Source organism: Chiloscyllium plagiosum, unplaced genomic scaffold (genome assembly GCF_037043375.1).
Source record: "Chiloscyllium plagiosum isolate Xiang-an unplaced genomic scaffold, Cpla_swu_hap1 HiC_scaffold_6, whole genome shotgun sequence".
NCBI lineage: Eukaryota > Metazoa > Chordata > Chondrichthyes > Orectolobiformes > Hemiscylliidae > Chiloscyllium > Chiloscyllium plagiosum.
This window is the reverse complement of record NW_028270144.1, coordinates 29,873,093-29,899,666: the sequence shown is the minus strand read 5'-3', so window position 1 is coordinate 29,899,666 and position 26,574 is coordinate 29,873,093. Positions and strand designations below refer to the sequence as shown.

The 26,574-nt window shown below is 41.7% G+C and overlaps 1 long non-coding RNA gene and 1 pseudogene across 1 annotated transcript in view; both read right to left on the bottom strand.

Annotated features, from left to right (window-relative positions):
• LOC148149732 (uncharacterized) overlaps positions 1-26,574 on the bottom strand; it is a 264,049-nt gene that overhangs the window by 55,292 nt on the left and 182,183 nt on the right. The gene's annotated exons all lie outside the window — the stretch shown is intronic.
• Positions 22,379-23,673, bottom strand: LOC148149734 (uncharacterized; annotated as a pseudogene).

Below are 26,574 nucleotides of genomic sequence, written 5' to 3'. Positions count from 1 at the left end.
GCAACAAAACACAAGAAAACACAAGCTCTAACCAGAGTTCCCCAGCTCCTTCTGTTTCCTTCTCTTTTCTCCTTTCTTTCCACTTTGGCCAGTTTCAGCCTGGCCTCCCAGTGGCTCATGGTGGGTACTGGCCTGGTCTCTCGGTGGGCTGATGGTTACCAGCCTGGTCACTTTGCAGTGTGGCGGGTTCTGCCTGGTCTCATGGTGTTGCGGTGGGTTCCAGACTGCCTCTTGGTGCTATGGTGGGTCCTGGCCTGGTCTCTCAGTGGTGTGGTGGGTCCTGGCCTGTTCTGTTGGTGGTGCGGTGGGTCACAGCCTGGTCTCTTGGTGGTGCGGTGGGTCCCAGCCTGGTCTCTTGGTGGTGCGGTGGGTCCCAGTCTGGTCTCTCGGTGGTGTGGTGGGTCCTGGCCTGGTCTCTCGGTGGTGTGGTGGGTCCTGGCCTGGTCTCTCGGTGGTGCGGTGGGTCCCAGTCTGTTCTCTCAGTGGTGTCGTGGGTCCCAGCCTGTTCTCTTGGTGGTGCGGTGGATCCCAGTCTTGTCTCTTGATGGTGTGGTGGATCCCAGTCTTGTCTCTCGGTGGTGTGGTGGGTCCCAGTCTCGTCTCTTGGTGGTGTAGTGGGTCTTGGCCTGGTCTCTCGCTGTGGTGAGTCCCAGCCTGGTCTCTCAGTGGTGCGGTGGGTCCTGGTCTGATCTCTTGGTGGTGTGGTGGGTCCTGCCTGGTCTCTTGGTGGTGTGGTGGTCCTCGCCTGGTCTCTTGGTGGTGTGGTGGATTCCAGTCTGGTCTCTCGGTAGTGTGCTGAGTCCCGGCCTGGTCTCTTGGTGGGGTGGTGGGTCCCAGTCCGGTCTTTCAGTGGGGCAGTGGATCCTAGCCTGTTCTCTTGCTGGTGTGATGTGTCCAGGCCTGTTCTCTTGCTGGTGTGATGTGTCCAGGCCTGTTCTCTCAGTGGTGTGGTGTGTCCTGGCCTGTTCTCTCAGTGGTGTGGTGGGTCCCGACCTGGTCTCTTGGTGGTGTGGTGGGTCCTTGTCTGGTCTCTCAGTGATGTGGTGGGTCCCGGCCTGGTCTTGCGGTGGGGCAGTGGATCCTGGCCTGTTCTCTTGCTAGTGTGATGTGTCCCGGCCTGGTCTTTCAGCGGGTGGGTGGGTCCTAGCTGGTCTCTCAGCAGTATGTCAGCTGGTCTCTCAGTGGTTCATGGGGATGTCTTGGCTCAGGTACGAGTGGATCTGAGGCACCAGGGGAGATCGGAGAGGCGGCAGTTTCAGCAGCAGCTACAGTATCTGCTTCGGCTGTATTGAGAGCAGCCAGCTGAGCGAGATAAGCAGAGGACTCAAAGACAGTTGAAATTTTAAATTATTCCTTTGTTTTCCTAGTTTAAGTGGTGAAAGACTTTAATGTAAACTATTACTTATTTATTTTTCTAAGATTTTATGAATTAATGGTTAACTTTTTAACTCATATTTCTCTTACTACTTTGTACCTAAGCTTTTTTTGTACTTAGAGACTTTGGTACCTAAGATGGTGCCATTTGTGGTAACATTAGACACTTTTCAATGTACTCCTGTACTTCTGTACTTGAATACACATGACAATAAAACCTTTAAATTACAGACTGTTGTGATTTCCTTCTGTGTAAAACAAATAATCTTACCCTGTACAATATTCATGAGTGCCATCATGATTGATGATGCACTTAGTGAACCTCTCTTGTGATTGTTCCCCCTTGGAATTTATTGGGATTTTTATTAAGGGGTTCCAAGAAATTACATTTTTTTGACAAAAACAGCCATTAATTAAGTGTTTATATTGATTATAAGGCATGTAAGATTTCTATGTTACCATGTAAACATCCTGTTCATTTCATATTACCAACAATCATGTGTCAATTAATCACTGTGGAAAGCTATCTTTTCTGCTTGCAGCTATTCTGGTTTAAGGATGCATTTATTAACTTAGTGTTAATTAACAGCTTATTATATAATCAAATGTTAATTAATTAGTTGCTCATTCATTGTTACAGTGAAGTCCTGACATTATCCATATGCAATGATTAGAATTCAAGCTCTTGCTGATTTTTTCCTAATATCTGAGGCAAACATTCACATCTCTGCAAATTAAAACAAGTCCATTGCATGAAATGAAGTGAAACCGAGTGCTTCAAGGCCTTGTGTTTGCTGTAATGGGTATTGGGTACTTATTGAAATAAGTTATTTGCTGTGGCCCTTCAAACACAATCCAAGATACAACACCTTAGTCCACACCAATCCAAATAGCATTGAAGCAGAACTATCATCCAGCTAAAAGAGACGATTATTGACTTAAGCCAAAACATTTTGGGGACATTGGTTCAGTCGTGCTACATATAAAATAGAGTGAAACAGCAACCCTTTGAAATACTTCTTATTTCTCTGCTGGAAGGCAGGCCTGAACTCATAGCGCATGGCCTCCATCATCGGTAGTATAACGAAACCAGTGACAAATCCACCCCAGCTGGAGCAGGGAGCAAATCCCATCCTACTCACATCAATGTGATCCACACCATCTATTGAGTCAATATCCTGTGCCCCACAAACCACACACTCCCTCCACCCAAACATCCACTCCCAATCCCCTCCACCATTATTACATCACCACAACAGAGTTTAAGTTGCTATGGCAACTTACCTTTTTACATGCAACCTCAGAGCTATAGATATTGACAGTAGAAGGCTCTAATTTCTTTCCAATAATCTCTGCCACTTTTAACTATGTGTCATTGATGTGTGTTGGAAGAATCTATAAATTCATAACTCAACCTTCTCAGCTGCATTATGAAAATATCCTTACCCATCTAATCCTGAAGAAGTCTTATTGAATTTGAACTGTTAACTTTGTTCCCTTCTCTCCAGAAACTGCCAGACCTACTGAGTTTCCTTTAACTCTTACTGTTTGTACTTCAGGTCTCCAGCATCTGAAGCACTTTGCTTTGCCCTCCAACGCATCTCATCCACATCCCGCACCTCCGCCCTCAGACCCCACCCCTCCAACCGTAACAAGGACAAAACGCCCCTGGTGCTTACCTTCCACCCTACCAACCTTCGCATAAACCAAATCATCCGCCGACATTTCCGCCACCTCCAAACAGACTCCACCACCAGGGATATATTTCCCTCCCCACCCCTTTCCGCCTCCCGCAAAGACCGTTCCCTCCGTGACTACCTGGTCAGGTCCATGCCCCCCCTACTTGGAAGGACCCTGATACAATGAAGTAATGAACTTTGTTACGACAGTCATTACCACTGAGAAAACATAATCACCTGACTCAGTGACCTGCATACCATCCTGCAGGAGACCACAATGGCTTTTGATAGCCTCTGGTACACAGATCCCCCTAATAGCTTCGTCTTGCAGGGGAGGATGAATGAAGCAATGAATGGCATCACAAGGCTTTTTTGATCATCAACCAAAACTTATCAGTCAGGCATATGAAGTGAAGACTAGGTAATGCATGGGGAAATTCAGCCATTCCGTCAGCACTTGTAGAGAGAGAGGAAACAGGGAGCAGAATCACGCAGCCATCTGAGCCATGTGGTTATAATGAGATGTGAAGCGGAATCAGATGAAAATTCTGGTGAGGGGCACCTTGGAAGCATCTCATGACCCCTTTTATACTTTTGACAAGCAGCATGGTGGCTATCTCACTGGGAGTGGTAAGTTGCTAATTTAGGGGATTTTTGCTTGTTAAATGTTTTGATGATGGCCCACTTCACATAATTAAATTTCAGCATTCTATCTCACCAAATTTTCAAACAAGCTAGATGTGGAGGCACAAACCCTGAACGCTGGAGAAACTCAGCAGGTCTGGCAGTATCTCTGGACATAAAACAGAGTTAATGTTTCAAGTTTGGGATAGCTCTTCTTCCAAACAGATGGCAAGTTCTACAAGGAGCTGGTGCCTGGCAAATTCAGCTCACCACTTAGTCCAAATGACCTACATGTCAGACACTGGGCAGCAACATCTCAAGACACAGTCTGTAGGCACTAATCACATGTAGCAACATCCAGAGACATTGACATGTCACATGGCAGGCTCTAAGAATCCTCATGGCATATATCCAATCCACTTTCATGCTGCATCTCGGACTGCCCAAGTAACTATCAATATAATGTTGCAGCAAGGACACAGTGCACTCAGGACACACACCCAGCTCACGGATTGAGCCAGGATTAGTCAAGGGCAGCTTGGACACAGTCTGTCAGGTGATCAGACCATCATGGCCAGGTTGCTGTCCATATCAGAGGTGAGGAGCTGAATGTCAGGCAGCCCACCTTGACTTTTCTTATCCTATTGTGGGCTATTTTCTTCCTGGAATGAGAGAGAGGCAGGTTTTAAAGAAATGAAAGTGGGTGACATGACTGTTGTTTTCGTTAAGTAGGAAAGTGTTCCAAGAGAGTGCAACGCAGCGGGCATGTGGGTTCATGGTGTCGGGTTGGAGTGGGTGACAGCGGATGAGGGAAGATGTTGGAGGCAATAGTGAGAGGCAATACACTGGCAGATTGGAAAATGTAATTGACCTTCATTTTACAATGATGGTCATTCCTCCAGTGTACTAACCTCAGACTGGGCTAACATATTGTGGCTTCCATTGGTGATCCTGGAGAAAGAAGAAGTCCCACCTCTGCACTACCACATTGCATGATTTTCTAGTCTGCACTGGCAAAGCAGGATTACCCTTTATCTATTATCCACTATCATCTTCTACCCTTTATGCAAATATTGGGAACAATGCAGGGTAGCTCCAGATTGACAGCGCCTGATTGGGTACACAATGGGTTTTTTTATTATGGCGCTGGTGCAAAGGATGACAGTCTTTTGCCAGATGTCTGCTTAGTAGCAAATTTGTTCTGAGAATAGTGGGTGGCAGGATGAGGCTGAAATTGGATGTGAGACACTCTGTAAGGGCAAGGTGGCTTTTTAATGTGGTGAGCTGGTAAGATACAGCGAGAGAACTTGCTTGGCCTCATTGCATCAAACACTTCAAATGATTGACACAACTCAGACTTAGTCAAATAAAACACAAGATTGTCAGCCTAGTATTAATGCTTCAAATCCAATATCACTCTTCTTCAGAACTGAAAACTGGTAATAAGATGATGGGTGTAAGTTGTTAAAGAAGGATGGGGTGGTGGGAGGGCCATGTGGAACAAAAGGGAAGACCAGGGATTGGCCAGACAGTGAGACAAATTAAATACCAAAAATTTCATGAAACAAATGGGCCAATTTAACCACGTGGGAGGGGAAATTGCGGTCTCCAAAGAAGGAGGCCATCTGGTGTGTTCTGTGGTGGAACTGATCCTCCTGTGAGCAGATACGGCGGAGGCGGAGAAATTGGGAATACGGGATAGCATTACTGCTCCTCGGATGCTGCTTGAACTGCTGTGCTTTTCCAGCACCTTTAATCCAGAATCCCCTCTGTCATGTCAGTCTTGGTTCCCTGTGAGAGAAACTCACCTAGTCCCACTCCTCAGCCTTCTCCTGTTAGCAGTTAAAAAGATGCAATTTAGTTGGAGCGTTGTGACGATCAGAATGCTTATGGAGCACATCCTAAGATTTTACAGCAAGGCTTTTGGTGCCCAAATGGATCTAAGTTATATTTGTTCCTCTCACCATTAAGGCTTTTGTCCTGAATGATAATGATTGTTCCTTGCATCACTCTGCCAAAAAGATAAATGCATTTTGGTAGGTACTGGTCCTCTATATCCCCTGATGATCTCTTTACTGGATTTTGTTTTCCTCCTACACAGAGTACACCCAGTGTAATGTCCCAGTGAACACAGGAGCAGTCATCTCACAAAAATCAGCAGCACTGGCGGAGTTAAAAATGGAAATACTAACTGGAGCTACCAAGTGTGATTCTTTTTAAATATACAACTCAATTGATTCAGCATCAGGGGATTTGTTCACTTCACAGTGACCTTTCAAACAGCAATAGGAAACAGACTTTAATAGCAATAGGAAATAATTAGGAATGCATTAAAAACATTTTATCTTGAATTTGTGAATCATAAACAAATCCTTGGCCAATCACTTCAGGACTACTCAATACCACAAAACTAATACACTGAGCAGTACCAATAAGAAGAAATCTCATAGAATTTTGATGATTCCATGAACATAATTTTCAATATGACTAATTTTTTTCCACTGGATTAATTGAGTAGATATTGGTGAGAGGTAGTTATAATGGGAATTCAACAATACCACTTCTGAAAGATCTATGTTTCAAATTCATTGTCACTATTTGGTCTCTGAATGTGTCAATGTTTTTTGCAAACACTTTATTGCCATGATGAGGTGCTTTAATAACTAGAACTGAAAACTTTCTAAATCTAGGCCATTGTAGCAGTTCTTTTATATAGAATTATTTAGCCTGCTTCAGGCTAGAATTAAGATAAACTTAAAAATGTAAGTATTAACTTTTTGTTGGCTTCACAGTAAGTAGAAGCAGATGTTTAAGAAATGTTCTGATTTTAACAGCCTGCCATTGATGGTTTTCTTTCTGGCAGTGTCCTTCTCACAGTTAAAATGTGGCTGACCAGGACAATAATATTCTTTTTAGATTAGATTAGATTACTTACAGTGTGGAAACAGGCCCTTCGGCCCATCAAGTCCACACCGCCCCGCCGAAGCGCAACCCACCCATACCCCTACATTTACCCCTTACCTAACACTATGGGTAATTTAGCATGGCCAATTCACCTGACCTGCACATCTTTGGACTGTGGGAGGAAACCGGAGCACCTGGAGGAAACCCACGCAGACACGGGGAGAATGTGCAAACTCCACACAGAGAGTCGCCAGAGGCAAGTCCCCTGGGCTGGATGGAATTTATCCGAGGGTTCTTTGGGAAGCTAGTGAGGAGGTAGCAGAGCCTTTGGCTTTGATATTTGAGTCGTCATTGTCTACAGGATTTTGAGAGATAGGATTTACAATCATCTAGAAAGCAACAATTTGATTTCAGATAGTCAACATGGTTTCGTCAAAGGCAGATTGTGTTTCACAAACCTCATTGAGTTTTTTGAGAAGATGACCAAGCATGTAAATGAGGGTAGGGCAGTTGATGTAGTACACATGGACTTCAGTAAAGCCTTTGATAAGGTTCCACATGGTAGACTGTTGGAGAAAATGCAAAGGCATGGAATTGAGAGTGATTTAGCAGATTCGATTAGAAACTGGTTTTCTGAAAGAAGGCAGCGAGTGGTGGTTGATGGAAAATATTCAGCCTGGAGTCTGGTTACTAGTGGTGTGTCACAAGAATCTGTTTTGGGACCACTGCTGTTTGTCATTTTTATAAATGACTTAGACACAGGCATCGGTGGATGGATTAGTAAGGTTGCTGATGACACTAAAGTCGATGGAGTAGTGGACGGTTTGGAAGAATGTTACAGGTTGCAGGGGAACTTGGATAAACTGCAGAATTGGGCTGAAAGGTAGCAAATGGAGTTCAATGCAGCTAAATATGAGGTGATTCACTTTGAGAAGAATAACAGGAATGCAGAGTACTGGGTCAATGGAAAGATTCTTGGTAGTGTGGATGTGCAGCGGGATCTTGGAGTCCATGTACATAGATCCCTGAAAGTTGCCACCCAGGTTGATAGTGCTGTTAAGACTGCATACGGTATGTTAGGTTTTATTGGTAGAGAGATAGAGTTCCCGAGCTGCAATATCATGCTGCAACTATACAAAATGCTAGTGCGGCCGCACTTGGAATATTGTGTACAGTTCTGGTCGCCATATTTTGGGAAGAATGTGGAAGCATTGGAGAGCAGATTTACCAGGATGTTGCCTGGTCTGGAGGGAAGGTCTTATGAGGAAAGGCTGAGAGACTTGGGTCTGTTCTCATTGGAAAGAAGAAGGCTAAGAGGGGACTTGATAGACACATACAAGATGATCAGAGGATTAGATAGGGTAGACAGTGAAAGTCTTTTTCCGAGGATGATGATGTTAGCTTGTATGAGGGGGCATAGCTACAAATTGAGGGGTGATAGATTTAAGACAGATATCAGAGGGCAGGTTCTTTACTCAGAGAGTGATAAGGGTGAGGAATGCCCTACCTGCCAATGTAGTTAACTCAGCCACATTAGGGAGAGTTATCAATCCTTGGATAAGAACATGGATGATCATGGGTTAGTGTAGGGGGACGAGCTGAGAATAGTTCACAGGTCGACGCAACATTGATGGCCAAAGGGTCTGTTCTGCGCTGTATTGTTCTATGTTCTATTTCAGATTGAGCAAACAAAAAATGCAGAAAGGCTTTAAGATGTGCAATAATTATGATATGAAAAGATTGGCATGGTATAGGGTGTGAAAGGTACTTGATGGCTCAATAGATTGTTTTGTGAAATATGTATCTTAGGATTGTTGGTGCTAGTGGCTCATCAGAACCAAGGGATCTTTGAGTCTCTTTTATTTAACCCCTTTCACTTCACTGCACTACTACATCTTTCCATAAAATGTTATACTAGATAAAATTTCCTCCAATTTTATCTTTACTTGCCTCACCACAAAAAAGGGGCTTCAAGCCCCTTACCATGGCAGCTTGCCCACCTCTCATTGTCCTCACGAAAGTGGCGGTGGGCTGCCTTCTTAAATCTGATCTGCCCTTCCAATGCAGGTATACTCGCAGTACCATGAGAAAGGGTGTTCCAGGAACTTTGACCAGGATTCAGTGAAGGAATAGTTTAACAGTTCCAAGTTAGGATAAAGTGATTTGGGGCTTGGGGTTAGGAGAGCAGCAATAGGAGGATGCAGAAACCTGCAGGTTGTACGACTGGATCTCATGATTACCTTTCCTGGATGCTCCTTCCTCAGGGCTTTGCCTTTCCTGTACTTGCAGAGTTAATGTAGCACATGTTTCTTCATGGAGCATTCATTCAAAACAAACCAAGAGAAACATCAGACTTTGTCAGCCAACACATTGCTCAATTATATTAAAAGTGTCTTGAATGAAATCTGCCAAAAAGGCCTTTGAAGGATGAATGTTAAGAAAACCTAATTGCTGCATACATCAAACTGGGTGACTCATTTAACCTGTTTATATCACTGTGACAGAGGGGATGGGACCTGGCAATCCTAGTGCTTTTCCATAAAGGAAGTGTAGGAGGGAGGTAGATCTGATCATCAGCAGTGACAGGGACAACCGTTGCCATGAAAACAGATGAGGATGCTGGAGCTTAGAGACTTGATTCAACATTAAAACCTCTCAAGCAAAATTTTAGCCTTCAGTTCACCACCGCATTGTGGAGATTTCTGTTGACAGGTATTAGAAATAGACTGTAATGAAATTCTGTGCAGTGATTTTATGCATTTATATAACCATTTCTGTATGCGATTTAATTGACAGAAAATTGAGAGTCATATTTGTTTGTGACATGGAGGAATAAACTGGATGTGATTGGTAATCTCAGAATCTGATGTAATACCGAAATAGGAATGAGATGTTGTTGAGTGAATTTCAGCTAATCCTGGGATTGAAGTCACTGTGACAGAGGAATTACAACCTGAAGGTTATACTCGATGTGGCAACAAGTAAACCAAAATCAAAGGTGCATCGAACACTTGGCTAAACTTTGTGACGTGTGTACTGAGTAGAGGAAAGTGACTGAGATGTATAAATGTTGATATTATCTTATATAGAGAGACATAATATAAATCAGCATAAGCAGAAAGCCTGAAAGAACTGTTCAGGATTCTTGTTCCTTTATGCAACTACTACCTACAAGAACAACAAGGGGTTTCAATTATGAACAGAAAGGTTCTCCCAGGTTGGGAGGGCAATCACCCTAATTGATCCACTCTGGTCTGAAAATTCCTGATAACGCACAAGGTGAGCAGTCACCACCTCCAGTACCAACATGTGCAATTTGTGGGAGTAAATTGTTGTTTTAAAGTCTCACATAGATCTGAATTCATTTGTTCAATCAATGTCTAATTTAGATTTGCCTGAAGACCATACATATCAATGTAAATCATGTGAGTCTGAACATACATCCAAATCATCTTTGCACAATATGGCAATGGTAGCAGATGTGACAATATAAAATGTCAGTGAGACAGCTTGTACCATGGTCTGTTATAAAACATTACAGAAATTTTCAATTGGTAACATACTTTATTTTGCAATGACAATGCAGTTTTCTCATTTAGTAGAAACTAATTGTGTGATTGACTTTGTGCTAGAAATCAAATTAAAGCCTCTAGTCCAGCCTCTCACTTCAGTGGAAATGATAAACCACCCACTTCTGTTTCTGTGGTTTATTTTTGAAAAGAGTTAATCAGAAGCTGCCATTTGTTAATGTATTGGATTTCCCCTGTGAGCATGGTAGGATAATCTGACAGATGCCTGGCTCAAGTGCTTGTGAAATTTATAGTTTTTTAAATGGCACATTCACTGTTACATCTCTCATCTTCTGACTAATGACAATAGGACAAAGATGAAATGAAAGAAGATTTGAACTTGCATTCATATAGGACCTCTTTGTGATCTTGAGATGTCCTGATGGCTTTGCAACCAATAAAGCGACTGATGTCAGTCTTCAAAACAATTTGGTCATTCTCATTTTATCGGAATATCACCACATGATTGATAGGAAATGCTAAGCTATAGTAATCAAAATCAGTAATTTTGAATTTGAGAATGAAACAATATCCAATTTCAATTGCTGTATATGTCACAAGATGGAATCTCCATTCACTTGCACCACTACTAATCCAAGTGGAAACAGCCAAATCTGGGCAAAAATTTAAGGAATTTTCAATATGAATGAGATACATCCAAAATACCTTACATCCTGTTGTCCGTGCTTTGACCAGTTATGCATTAAAAACACTTTATCCAAGTGCTCAGTTTGTGGTTCAACGCAATTTTATTCACAAAATACTCCTTATTAAAAATGCTATGTAAGCATTTCCCAAATTCCCACAATATTTACTATCTGTCCATCTGAGAAAGGATATTATCCAGAATGATCCTCATTTTTGAGCTGGGCCATTGGAATCTCCTTCCTCTATGCCATAGGGCTATTTCTCTTCCATGAAGGTAGGTCCCGCAGATCAGGGCTGAGCTTCTCCTGGGTTTTCATGGGTTGCCGCATGGTCTTCTGGTGTGAGTCTAGTTGAGTCTACACTGAGGGGGTAGCTTCCAGATGTGTGCTTCTTTCCTCCCTAATCCCTGACCTTCCAGCATGATCTGTGGCCTTTGGCCAAAGGGGTCATGAGATAGGATTCTAAACGGTAAGAAAATTCATAAAGCCAAAGTACAAAGGGATCTGGGAGTGCTAGTCCAGGATTCTCTAAAGGTTAACTTGCAGGTTGAGTCCGTGGTTAAGAAAGCAAATGCAATGTTGTCATTTATCTCAAGAGGGTTGGAATATAAACGCAGCAATGTGCTACTGAGACTTTATTAAGCTCTATGTAGGCCCCATTTAGAATACTGTGTCCAATTTTGGGCCCCACATCTCAGGAAGGACATACTGGCACTGGAGCATGTCCAGTGGAGATTCACACAGATGATCCCTGGAATGGTAGGCCTAACATACGATGAATGGCTGAGGATCCTGGGATTGTATTCATTAGAGTTTAGAAAGTTGAGGAGACATCTAATAGAAACTTACAAGATAATGCATGGCTTAGAAAGAGTGGTCACTGGGAAATTGTTTCCGTTATGCGGGGAGACTAGGACCCATGGGCACAGCCTTAGAATTATATGGGGTCAATTTAGAACGGAAATGAGGAGACATTTCTTTAGCCAGAGAGTGGTGGTCCTGTGGAATTCATTGCCACGGAGCGCAGGATGTTAAATGTCTTCAAGGCAGAGATTGATTAATTCATGATGCAAGGAATTAAGGGCTACGGGGAGAGCACGGGTAAGTGGAGTTGAAAAGCTCATCAGCCATGATTGAATGGCAGAGTGGACTCGATGGGCCAATTGGCCTTACTTCCACTCCTATGTCTTATGATCTTAAATCATCCAATAGGGTCATGCCAAAACCCTTTACTGTTGCTATGCCAGGAGGTATATTATGCACATACTCAGACTGGCAGTCAAGGTGCCAGAAAGTCTGGCTGATACTTCTCCCAGTCACAACTCTTGGGCTTTTTGTAACTAGTTCCTCATAAACGTCCACGACCTCTTTGTTGTTGGTTTCCACAGTTCTCTGTAGCCAATAGCTGCTGGCTGCAATTCAATTTAACTTGGCCAATTTTATCTCAGGTCCGATTTCTCAGAATGTGAGTCAATTTAGAATGTCCAATTTTGGGACTGTGATCGCTTGACCACAGTCTATATTTTTGATCCATTTTACACATTTGTTCAAGATCCTTTTTTTTTTTAATCAGAACCTCCCAATCCCTCTCCCTTACAAAACCAGGCAAATGTCAACTTGATTGCAATTGCAGGTTTCCGTTGATAGTGCTGGCTCAGGAAAGCTCTTCAAACTGCCTTCATTTTCTTAGATGCATTAAGAGGCACACTTATTGGCTTTTTGGATCAAAGAGTATGTAATTTATTAGTCAAGTGTACACCAATGAAGCTATTATTAAGCAGTAGGTTTAATTTTATAAAGTCATTTTAAGTGATCTTAAATCAGGTAATTTATGAGGCAAGACTGAAGATCCTTATTAAAAGACCCTTATTTTCAACTATTGAAAATACCACACCAGGTCGTCACTCTGCAATACAGTAGCAATAATTTTTAAATACAAACAAAAATGATCTACTATTCTGCTACAAAAAGAGAAACTTAGTAGGTCTGGTAGCATTTTTGAGTGAAAGCAGAGTCAATGTTTCAGGTCTTGTGACCATTCTCGAGTTCTGAAGATTCCATGACTTGCTTGGGCTCAAGCTCCTTGTAATAGGGACATCTGGGAGATTCCCACATAGAATCTTTAAGACAACCACCAGATTAGAATATCAACACCAACATGCAAATCTGATTAGACATGGGACTTGCATTTTAGTCACACTTAAGCTCCTGTTGGTCTCAAGGTAACAAAATCTAGATGAGAACGGTTCTGTATCTAAAGTCGAAAAACATTTAATCTGTGGTTAATCAAGATACTTAGTTGAGACAAGACCATTACTTCAGGTAGAATTGTAATGGTTGTTTCATGCATTAATGATATCTCAGCAGACTTCAAGACATCATAAGCACATAATTAATAAAACTTAATTTTAATTTGATTTACTTTGAATTGAATGTTTATAAGTTGCATCTGAAGCTCATATGTGTGTTGGAACATATGCACCTGGCATAACACACTCACTCTCATCTGTGAAAATGGATTGTGTGTAAATTAAATTGAAGAGACAGCTTGTACCACTGAAAATGTCCTATCCTTAGCTGAGACTCAGGCCTACCCATCAGACACGTCTTTTTCCATTGAAGATCCACCTAATTTAATTTCAAGGCAGGCTTTTAAATGAGTCCTTTTCCATTCAGCTATAAAAGGCTGGAGGTTACTTAAAAATTCAAAATGGGGTTTTATCTGGTTCAGAGCACACCAAGGTCAATTTGCATGCGCAAATCAGCAGAGGGTTTATTCTAACATTTATTACTCTTACTAACTCCCAATCCTGAATGGTTTGGTGGGCCATTTCAGAGGGCTGTTAACAGTCAACCACACTGTGTGAATCTGGGGTCACATGTAGGTCAGACTGGATAAGGATGGCAGATTTACTTCCGTGAAGCACATAGTGAACTGTATAGGATTTGTAATCATTATTAACGAGCTGAGAATTTTTATTTCAGTCATATTAACTTTTTGAATGTAACATTCTTCAGTTGTAGAAGTGGGTTTTGATGTCATACCACAAAAACATCCAACCAGACTGCTGGATCACTAGTACAGTAATATTACCATGGACACTAGAACCTGTTATAAATCTGGCCACACAAGATTAATGTAGCCCATTTCCTGCTCATTCTCATCTATACTTGGTATGTACCCACTTCTCATTAGCATCTACCCACATCAAGCTCCACCTGTCACACAAAACATGGCTGATTCCTACCTTGTGAATTGTTGGTTGATACCTGCAACTCACCAGTTAAGTTCAAAGTGGTTCAGGTCATAGGAACATAGAGTTATAGAGATGTACAGCATAGAACCAGACCCTTCTGTCCAACTCGTCCATGCCAACCAGATTTTCTAAATTAATCTAGTCCCATTTGCCAACACTTGGCCTATGTCCCTCTAAGTAAAAGGTAAAAACAAGGACTGCAGGTGCTGGACACCAGAGTCTAGATTGGAGTGGTGCTGGAAAAGCACAGCAGTTCAGGCAGCATCTGAGGAGCAGGAAAATCGATGTTTCAGGCAAAAGCCCTTCATCAGGAAGGGATTTTGCCCGAAACATCGATTTTCTCCTCAGATGCTGCCTGAACTGCTGTGCTTTTCCAGCACCACTCTAATCTAGAACCATGTCCCTCTAAACCCTTCTTATTCATATACCCATCCAGATACCTTTTAAATGTTGAAATTGCACCAGCCTCCACCACTTCCTCTGGCCCTGAAGGTTCACTTTGGTGGACACCACAGAAGTACCAGCAGCTTTGTGACTATTTTGAGCTGAATTTGTATATTAACTCCACTTTTTGTGAAACAAAACTATAATAGATGTGAGAAAGTGTTGTGTGCATAACTTGCCTTTAAGAAGGTTCACTTTAATAATATCATGTATGTATACAATGTTTCAGAATTGCCTGTCAGCTGGCTTACTGTGGATTTACAAGTCAACTTACACAAAAATCATTTGGTTTTTTGGAATGTCTGCTTCATAACTTTTGTTTATCATTGTTTTAAACTAAATAATCCACAGAGTTAAATCCATCCCTGATGAGTGATTGATTATTGAATGTTTGTCATTAAAATACCATGATGGCAGCAGTAGGGTAACATCATACTCATGACACTTATTGTGCTTGAAAGTTTATTGTTGTGAAAATGCTAGAGTTCGTTAGTAAGAAAGAAATAACAGGACATTTAGAAAATCTTAACACAATCAGAATCAACACGGATTTGTGAAAGAGAAACTGAATAATTTGCTCGAGTTCTTTGAGGGTATAACAAGCAGAGTTGATAAAAGTGCAACAGTAGATGTATTTAGATTTTCAGAAAGATTTGAGGAGCTGCCAGATGAAAAGATTATTGCACAAGATAGGAGCTCAAGGTAGTGGTAGTAATGTATTAATGTTACTTGAGGATTAGTTCACACAGAGGACAGACAGTCGGGAATGAAGGATCTTTTTTCAGGGTGAAAAAATGTAGCTAGTGGCATACCACAAGCATTAGTCCTGGGTGTTGGTTAGCTCACTTGACTGGACGACTGGTTTGCAATGCAGAATAATGACAACAACACAATTCAATTCCTGCCCTGGCTGAGGTTACCATGAAAAAGTCTCCTGCTCAACCTCTTCTCTCATGTGAGATTAAACCACCACCAGTCTTCTCTCTGTAATGAGAGAGCAGGACATGGTGACTATATCTTTAGTCCTAAAGCTTCCATTATGCTTTACCAATATTAATGAAATGGAGGAGGGGACAGTGTATATCCAAGTTTACTCATATACCAAAATAGGTAGCAGAATATGTTTTGATGAGGATATAAGGTTATTGTAAGAGGGATGTGGATAGGTTGGGTGAGTGACGGAGTTTAATGTAAGGAAATGTGAGGTCACGCACCTTAAGAATCAAACTGAACTCAACATTAAATGGAGAAAGACTCCTCAAAAAAAGTGCAGCAGAAAAGAATCTGGGTGTTCTGGTACTTGAATTACAAAATATTAGCAATTAATTAAGAAGGCAAATAAAATTTTGGCTGTCATTTTTGAATTTTAAAAACATGGAAGTCAGAATGCACTTGGTGTACTGTGTAAAGTCTTGGTCCATGTTTTGAAAAAGGATAAATTGGAATTCAAGACAGTTGAAAAGTGATTCACTAGGTTGATTCCCGTTATGAACAAATCAAATGAAAAACTACGGCAAAAGTTTACACTAGATTTGCCACTGATTGAATACATGCCTCAGGTTGTTTCGATTGGTTCTAAACATCTTGACATTTACTGTAATGATCTTAGGGTCTGTCAGTTAATTTTAAGCTTCTGGTTTTAAATCCAGGATTCTAACAATTTCATAGAAAGTTTAGTCTTTGTTGGTCCATTATATTTTATTTCCTTCTAATAACTGTCCAGTCACTTCAAACAGTAAGATGTCTATCACAAGATTCACTGAATAAAATATGCATTCACCATTCCTTACCTTGTTGTACATGTGGTTACATTCGGGTTTGTTGATTATTTCATGTATATATCCCTGATGGGACACCACATAGTCTTTATTGTGACTTGAAAGCACTTCTGTGCATGGTGTGTTTTGGGTCTGGGCATGGCTCTTTGTAGCAGCATCAGCCTGTCTCTAGCCCATTGCCTTTGACACTGCTTTCCTATCCCTGTTTTACAAAATTGATCAGAAACCCAACATTTCTCTGGTGCATGCTGAAGGCCAAACCTTCTACATAACTTGTCATTTCTATAGTAGCTTTTATGACCACAGAACTTCCAAACCATGTTATAACCAATGAAGTACTCTTGTAATGTACTCAGTCATGTAACACAGGAGACCTGAAAGTGAATTTGCACAGTGAGCTCCTATGGACAACAATGTAATAATCATTATATAATCTGCCTTCGTCATATTGATAGAAAGATATTACCTTGGACACTAGGGAGACTATACTGCACTTCAAAATTGCATCTTAAAATTTCTTACATCCATCAGAGTGTTCCAATGCAGCCTTAGCTAAATATTTCAGAAAGTTAGCATCTCCCACTGTAAAGTACTCGTTCAGTATTGCAATGCAGTATCAGCTTTGATGTTTTTTTGGGACTTCGATCCACAATCTTTGACTGAATTGTGTAAGTGCTCCCAATAGAACCACACTGATTTATTTGGGTTTTTCCAAACTGGAGAAAGGAAATTGATGTAACAAATTTCATCATAACTGAGGAAAGCCCTCAACCATAATGCTAAAGTTTGCAGAGGAATTGGAGATCCCAACAGCATTACTTTTAGAATAGTAATTAATCTGCTAATTTAAAAAAAACCTTTTCAATAGTTGATAAATTAACATGACAAACTAGCTCTATAAACTTCCTGTTCATAGTATCACCACTTCTTTTCTTTCCCGATATATTAAGAGCATGAATATTTGATAATAATGATATAAAATTTTAAAAAGACTTTTTAAGTTGCAATATGGCCAGGATATTAATTTGGTTAAGAATCTGTCCATTCTATAATTTTTTATTCTAGCTAACAGTGATAAATGATCTAAGATTGGCTCATATTACAGGTCATAATTTTGAGTAATTGATGGGAGAACATTTTCATAATACTTAGCAATTATTGACTCGAATAGTTTCAATTGCAGATACCTGGTTCTACATGTTATCCAGTAATCTAAGAGAGTTTCATTGAGAAACGCCTCGGGCTTTCTTTGATATTTTTGTCTCTTACAGAAATTGATCCAATTGATGTATATACATGAGGCTCATACTCATAAAACAATTGTTCTAGTTACCCAGCTATTTCAAGATGACCCAAATGTTTCCCTCCACATTTTGTTTGTAATTACAAATGAAGGGTCTCAATGATGTATACTTTTGAGAGAGTGTGAGTGAGTTAGTGAGTGAATGAGTGAATAATTGTTGTTAAACATTTTACCTTCAACTTCGCACACTTGTCAGTCTGACATGTTTGATGCCAACCAGATATCCCAAATTAATGTAGTCTCATTTGCCAGCCCATATCTCCCTAAATCCTTCCTGTTCATATGCCCATCCAGATGCCTTTTAAATGTTGTAATTGTACCAGCCTCCAACACTTCTTCTGGCTGCTCATTCTACATACACACCACCCTCAGAATGAAAAAGTTGCCACTTAGATCCCTTTAAAATCTTTCTGCTCTCACTTTAAACCTATTCCCTCTAGTTTTGACTCTCCCACCCTGGGGAAAAGACCTTGGCTATTCGACCTTGGCTATTCGACCTAAAAGCCCCTTATGCTTTTATAAACCTCTATAAGGTCACCCCTCACCGTCTAGCACTCCAGGGAAAATAGCCTAATCAGCCTCTCCCCATTGCTAACATCCTTGTAAATATTTTCTGATCTCTTTCAAGTTTCACAACATCCTTCCTGTAGCCGGGAGACCAGAATTGCACACAATATTCCAAACGTGGCCTAATGAATGTACTGTACAGCTGCAACATGACCTCCCAACTCTTATACTCAATGTACTGACCAATAAAAGCAAACTTACCATACACCTTCTTCACTATTCTATCTACCTGAGACTCTATTTTGAAGGAGCTATGAATCTGCACTCTGAGGTCTCTTTGTTCAGCAACATGACCCAGGACCTTATCATTAAGCATATAGGTCCTGCTCTGGTTTCACTTTCCAAAATGCAGTAATCTCACATTTATCTAAATTAAATTCCATTTCAAGTCTTCTCAGCATCTCGTAGATTTCATTTAAGTCATCGGATTCTTCTTAAATCAAGAGGTTATGGGTCTAGCCTGTCTAGCCATTCCTCAAAAGGGTATCTACTATTCCAGGTCTGATAAGCCTTCTCTGAACTGCTTCCTATGCATTAACATCCTTCCATACATATGGTGACCAGTACTGTATGCAATAGTTCAGATGTTGTCTCACCAATGCCCTGGAATAAATGAAACATAACTTGCTACACTTGAATTCAATTCCCCTTTCAATAAAACACAACATTTTATTAGATTTCCTGATTACTTGCTGTGCCTGCATACTAACTTATGTGATTCATGTAGTAGCACTCCAAGATCTCATCATTTTTTATTCTTTCTGCCAAAATGGGCAATTTTACACATTAAAATCCAATTGCCAGATCTTTGCCCAAGCATTTAACTTATCTATATCCATTTGTAAGCTTCATATCTCCTCTTCACAACTTACTTTCCTATCTATCTTTATGTCATCAGCAAAGTTAGGTACCATACCTTTGATCCCTTCATCGAAGTCATTTATATACATTGTAAACATGGTGAACTTAGCACTGATCCGTGTGCCACATTAGTCATGACATTTTGACAGCCTGAAGAAAAGAAATACATTTATTCCTATTTCTATTTGTGTTAGTCAGCCAATTTTCTATCTACATCAATGTATTACAACCAATACTTTCAGCTTTCATTTTCCACAATAATCTTTAATGTGGCATCTTACCAAATGCCTTTTGGAAATGAGGTAGTCGGTGAGATGGAGTTTCATTTTTGGACAGTAGACGTTTGAAAGACATCATCAAGGATCGGTCAACAACCTTAGTGTTGTGAAGTATCCAGACTTTGTCAAATCTAAGAGAGAGAAGACTCAGTCCTTTTGTTTGAACAAAGTATGGATGGAAAACTTGAAAGGGTGGAATGGAGCCAGACATTTGGCTTAAAAGGCAGACTGGTTCCTGATATTGCTGCTCTAGCTGAGTGGTCAACAATCACTGAAGATTACAGAAGGAAGGAACATCAGTGGAGTGAGGGAGTGACTGCAGATCCATGCCCTATGTAAAGTGATTTGGAGGCTTGGTGTAAGTGTATCAAGGGTGTTTTATTTGTCATTTTATTGAGGTTGGGGTTATTTTATGCTTTTTGATTGTAGGCAAAGCAATTCAAGGTAAATATTTGTGCTTTAATAAAGCAACAATCTTCCTTTCTTCTGATATGTAAATATGTACACGCAGTGTGCTTTCTTTCTTTTCAATAACATCATCCTTCTTTCTTCTTATTTGTTTCTAAATATAATTCTATCTCTAATTTTACCATTTATAATTGTTTTATAATTATTATATAATCATAATCAATAAATTAATCAATGTTCAATAAAATTCTTGTTTTAATATATTCCTGGGTATTGTCACTTATTCCTGTTATGACCAGAGTACAGCTCACAACCTTGTTAAAACTGTGGATAGACCCTCACACGAGAATACTGAACACAACAGTAGTCAGGCTATCCCACAGTTAGTGGTCAAGTGCTGGACCCAGTGTGGTCTCAAATAATGAAGACCGGAAAGGTTGATAGCTGATGCCTGATCAGTTGATGCCAGCTGTACTGTCAATAAAGATTTGCAGTGGACTTCAGGTACTCTGGGGTTAGGTACTATCTGGGATTAGAGGAGAGTTTAATTTTAACTCTATTGCTCATCAAAGATGAGTGATAGCGAATTGGCAGCCTGTTTCATATAATTCCCATTTTATTATCCAGTTGCAAAATTACATTGCACCAATGAGCTATCACATATGTTTAGAGTAATCAAAGTTAATTTCCATTCTTGGGAAAATTATCTAAGGCCACTACCTGTGATCACTATACAGCGACCCCTATTGGAATGTTTGAATGGAAGCAGAGAGAAGCACGATTGGATCAGGCTGTGAGAACCTTAATGTTGTTAGCTAAGTTTCAATGCTTTTGTTCACTTGAGAGCTGTTATTTCCCAAGGGAAACTTAATCCACCCAGTGCCAATGTCTTCAGGAGAAAGGGAGACAAGTAGAACAAATTGACAACTGCATGGAAAGAATCTGCTTTTCTGTTAATGCTGAAAAAGTTGAGATGGCTTATGCAAAAATGAGTAATTATGTTTCTTTTTCCCGTTATTGCATAGACCTGTATAATGCATTGTAATTTACAACACATGAACAGAATGTTTTGTCAAACAGTTCTTGTGGTGCTTATTCTCCATACAAGTCTGCGCTAACCTCATTTCATCTCATACTATCAACACTTCTTTTTACCTCCCAAGTATTTAAATCTATCTTTTTCTTGTAATTGTGTTTATACTGTTTAACTCAAATATCCCATGTGGTAGTGAGTTCTGCATTCTTACAACTAAGTAAAAAAAGCTTCTCTTCAGTCCCTAATCAGACTTAATGGTTACTGTCTTATATTGGTATGCCTACTTTTTTAGGACTGACCCACAAATGAAAATGTAAAACATACAAAATGTATAGAATGATGAAAAATCATTTGATCAATTAGTTCACCTTTATGTGCACCATTGTAAAAGCAAAGAATGCAGGTGCATTAGCCCTATGGGAGGATTCTTACCTAGTAGACAGATAGATTCACTAGATTCTCTGTCCTGCTGATAGTGCGGGGGTTGTTTTTTTCCCCTTGGAGCTTTTTCTGCCTCATTGCTTCTGCAGTCTTTCTGTCACTCTACTGACTGACTTATTCAGGAGTCTGCCTTAGTCTTAAAAAGCTACCCTTCAAAGATTTGGCAGAGGTCAAAGGAATTTGTCAACATCCACGTATCTCCTGATTAACCAGGGATGGCCAAAGAATGGAGTATTGTTTAGGATCAATTCAAACAACTAGCTATTCCATATACTTGAATCACCACTTTTGCCTACAAACAGGCGACACAGCATGGATTTGTTTTCAAAAGCTATTTCCTTTCAGACAAAGTTAAGCCCAAACACATTCAATCCTCTTCTGTGTGACTCTATTCATGAAATAAATGATCAGCATCAGGAAAAGTGAGCTGGAGTAAGAAATGAAACCGAAGGACTTGTTAATGAGTGAAAAGCTGTCAAAGGCTTGCTGTAGAAAGGATACGGATTCTGATCTGAAGTAAAGGTACGACGACAAAGTTCTTTTACTGATAGTTTTCAGCATAGACTGCTATGACTGAATATCAAGCAGAAAAACAAATATATACATTGCAAGATAAGCATCACTTTCTTGCTGTTTGTAAGAGTTTGCTATGCACTAATTCCAAAAGTGGCTGCAGTTGAATAGCACTTCATTGGTTAAAAGGCACTTGAGACATCGAAAAGCTAAATAAATACAAGTCTTGATCTTCTTTTTAGCTCATGGACAGTAAGAGAAATATTTGGAAAAACAGTGTTGAAAAAAAAGAAATTCATTACATTGTTTACAAAACAATTAGCAGCAAATAAGGTGACACATGGTCTTTCTGTTGTGCTGAAGGCTGTGCTGAATTGGGAAAGGGAGCAGGGTTGCTGTCCGAAGTCAACTGGTCGAGATCTGGATCTTTGTCCAAGTAACTCTCCCCCTCCCTGTGGTGTCACAGTGTTCAATTTTTTTTTATTTCAAAAATATACTTTATTCATAAAATAATTTGATGGTCTGTACAGTTGGTCATGCCATACATATGTAAACATGTACATACAGAGTACAGAATTTATCATTTTTATACAGGTCTGTACATTTTTCAGTCATATGCCCATATAATTAGCTGAGGCGTCAGCAGAGCCCAAATGACTGCATGGGCCCCCTGTTCTTCATTAGGCAGGTAGACTTTACACAGTGGTCTTTCCCCACCGCGCCTTGGTGGCAGCTGCCCAAGCTTCAGCGCATCCCTCAACACATAGTCCTGGACCTTGGAATGTGCCAGTCTGCAGCACTCAGTCGGGGTCAACTCCTTCAGCTGGAAGATCAGCAGGTTTCGGACCACCCAGAGAGCGTCCTTCACCGAGTTGATGATCCTCCAGGCACAGTTGATGTTCGTCTCGGTGTGCGTCCTGGGGAACAGGCCGTAGAGCATGGAGTCCTGCGTCACGGCGCTGCTCGGGACGAACCTCGACAAGCACCACTGCATTCCTCTCCAGACTTCCTCTGCGTAGGCACATTCCAGAAGGAGGTGTGTGACAGTCTCGTCCCCCCCACAGCCACTTCAAGGGCAGCGTGCGGTGCGGCTGAGAGTCCGGGCGTGCATAAAGGATCTCACAGGCAGAGCCCTTCTCACCACCAGCCAAGCCATGTCTTGGTGCTTGTTGGAAAGTTCTGGCGATGAGGCATTCTGCCAAATGGCTTTGACAGTCTGCTTAGGGAACCGCTCGATAGGATCCGCCCTCTCCTTTTCCCGAAGGGTCTCAAGGACACTACGTGCTGACCACTTCCTGATGGACTTGTGGTCAAAGGTGTTTTTCTTCATAAACTTCTCCACGAAGGACAGGTGATACGGAACGGTCCAACTACTCGGAGCATTCCGCGGCAGCGAGGCCAGGCCCATCCTTCGCAACACCGGGGACAGGTAGAACCTCAGTACGTAGTGACACTTGGTGTTTGCGTACCGGGGATCCATGCACAGCTTGATGCAGCCACACACAAAGGTGGCCATCAGGGTGAGGGTGGCATTGGGTGTATTTTTTCCCCCGTTGCCCAGATCTTTGTACAGCGAGTCCCTTCGGACCCGGTCCATCTTTGACCTCCATATAAACTGTAAGATGGCCCAGGTGACTGCAATGGCACAGGTTCTAGGAATAGGCCAGATCTGTGCCATGTATAACAGCAATGCCAGTGCCTCACACCTGATGACCAGGTTCTTTCCTGCGATGGAGAGCGACCGTAGCTTCCATCTGCCCAGTTTCTGCCTCACTTTGCTGATACACTCCTCCCAAGACTTGGCGCATGCCCCAGCCCCTCCGAACCAAATACCCAGCACCTTTAGGTGGTCGGTCCTGACGGTGAAGGGGATCGAGGATGGTTGGGCCCAGTTCCTGAAGAGCATGGCCTCGCTCTTGCCTCGGTTTACCTTGGCCCCTGAGACCCGTTCGAACTGGTCACATATGCGCATGAGTCTGCGCACGGACAGCGGATTCACAGTGTTCAAAGCTCAGACTCCAACTCATCAACTCTGAACCAGTTTCTCAAGTTACCAACGTTTGCTACTGATATAGTCATGTTGAACCACAATGGGGTCCACCCCAGATCATATAGGTACAAAACATCATCTGGCCCTGCAACTGTATTTCATATACTTAGTTCTGAATCTGTTGTTTTAAAAAATCCTACTAGTTTTTTAGTTTGTAATTCTGCAAATTTACCCTCAATCTAAAGATAACCGATAATATATAGTCAAATTAGCAACTAAGACCAACCAATAAACTTACAGGTTTCCTGTGATGACATGCTGACTTTGCTTTGCGCTGGACCCTGATCCTGGGCTTCACTTTATCCTTCAGCCTTACAAACTAGCCAGCAAAAACACATCTTTCCCTCTGCACCAAATCTCCACACTGCCTCCAAATTCCCAAAGTATATCCTCGTTGGGCTGTCTTTCACTCCAGATGTGATTTCTCCTTCCTGATTCTGTGAAGCTTACTGATCATGCGTTTTCAACAAACCTCTTAAATGGTCAAAAATCACATGACACCGGGTTATAGTCCAACAGGTTTATTTGAAACCCCAAGCTTTCGGAGCCCCTGCTCCATCCTCAGGGGCTGAGGTGAACCAGGATGATCCACACTAGCTAAGCTTCAATAGTAATCAGCACCTCTTGAGGCCCTGTTGCTGGCTTCAGGTGACTGATTCAGCTACCTTATTAACTTTTTCACTAGACTATTTAAATTTAAAAGCAAACATAAAAGAAAGATTTACCAGTTCTACTCCTGTGCTGCCTGCCTAGTCCCCGATGTGCACACTCACTTGAACATAGAACATAGAAGAATACAGCGCAGTACAGGCCCTTGGGCCCTCGATGTTGCGCCGATCCAAGCCCACCTAAACTACACTAACCCACTATCCTCCATATACCTATCCAATGCCCTCTTAAATGCCCATAAAGAGGGAGAGTCCACCACTGTTACTGGCAGGGCATTCCAAGAACTAACGACTCGCTGAGTGAAGAACCTACCCCTAACATCAGTCCTATATCTACCCCCCCTTAATTTAAAGCTATGCCCCCTTGTAATACCCGACTCAATACGTGGGAAAAGGTTCATACTGTCGACCCTATCTAACCCCCTAATCATCTTGTACACCTCAATCAAGTCACCCCTAAACCTTCTTTTCTCTAGTGAAAACAGCCCCAAGTGCCTCAGTCTTTCCTCGTACGATTTTCCTTCCATACCAGGCAACATCCTGGTAAACCTCCTCTGCACCCGTTCCAATGCCTCCACATCCTTCCTATAGTATGGCGACCAAAACTGCACACAATATTCCAGATGCGGCCGTACCAGAGTCTTATACAACTGCATCATGACCTCAGGACTCCGGAACTCAATTCCTCTACCAATAAAAGCCAGTACGCCATATGCCTTCCTCACCGCACTATTTACCTGGGTGGCAACTTTCAGAGATCTGTGTACATGGACACCAAGATCCCTCTGCTCATCCACACTACCAAGTATCCGACCATTAGCCCAGTACCCCATCTTTTTGTTATTCTTCCCAAAGTGAATCACCTCGCACTTAGCTACATTGAATTCCATCTGCCACCTTTCTGCCCAGCTCTGCAGCTTCTCTATATCCTGCTGTAACCTGCCACATGCTTCCTCACTGTCAACAACTCCTCCGACTTTCGTATCATCCGCAAACTTGCTCACCCAACCTTCTAACCCCTCTTCCAGGTCATTTATAAAAATGACAAACAGCAATGGTCCCAAAACAGATCCTTGCGGAACACCGCTAGTGACGGCACTCCATGAAGAAACTTTGCCATCAACTACTACCCTCTGTCTTCTTCCATCCAGCCAATTCCTAATCCAAACCTCCAACTCACCCTCAATGCCATATCTCCGTATTTTCTGCAGTAGCCTACCATGGGGAACCTTATCAAACGCCTTACTAAAATCCATATATACCACATCTACCGCTTTCCCCTCATCAACCTCCTTCGTCACCTTTTCAAAGAATTCAATAAGGTTTGTGAGGCACGACTTGCCCTTCACAAAACCATGCTGACTATCCTTGATCACATTATTCCTATCTAGATGTGCATAAATCCTATCCCTTACAATTCTCTCTAAGACTTTGCCCACAACAGAAGTGAGACTCACCGGCCTATAGTTACTAGGGCTATCCCTACTCCCCTTTTTGAACAAGGGAACCACATTTGCTATCCTCCAGTCTTCTGGGACTACTCCTGTAGACAAAGAGGACATAAAAATCAAGGCCAATGGCTCTGCAATCTCCTCCCTTGCTTCCCAGAGAATCCTAGGATAAATGCCATCAGGCCCAGGGGACTTATCTATTTTCACCTTTTCCAGGATTTCCAACACCTCTTCTCTACATACCTCAAAGCCATCCATTCTACTTATTTGTGCCTCAGTATTCTCATCGACAACAATGCCCTGTTCCTGAGTGAATACTGAAGAAAAGTATTCATTCAGTGTCTCCCCAATCTCTTCCGCCTCCACACGCAACTTCCCCCTACTATCCTTGACTGGACCTATTCCTACCCTAGTCATTCTTTTATTCCTAACATACCTATAGAAAGCCTTAGGGTTTTCCCTAATCCTATCTACTAAGGACCTTTCATGTCCCCTCCTTGCTGCTTTTAGCTCTCTCTTCAGGTCCTTCCTGGCTACCCTATAACTCTCAATCGCCCCAATTGAACCTTCACGTCTCATCTTGAGATAGGCCGCCCTCTTCCATTTAACAAGGGATTCCAATTCCTTATTAAACCACGGCTCCCTCGCACGACCCTTTCCTTCCTGCCTGACAGGTACATAATTATCAAGGACAATCAATAGTTGCCCCTTGAACAAGTTCC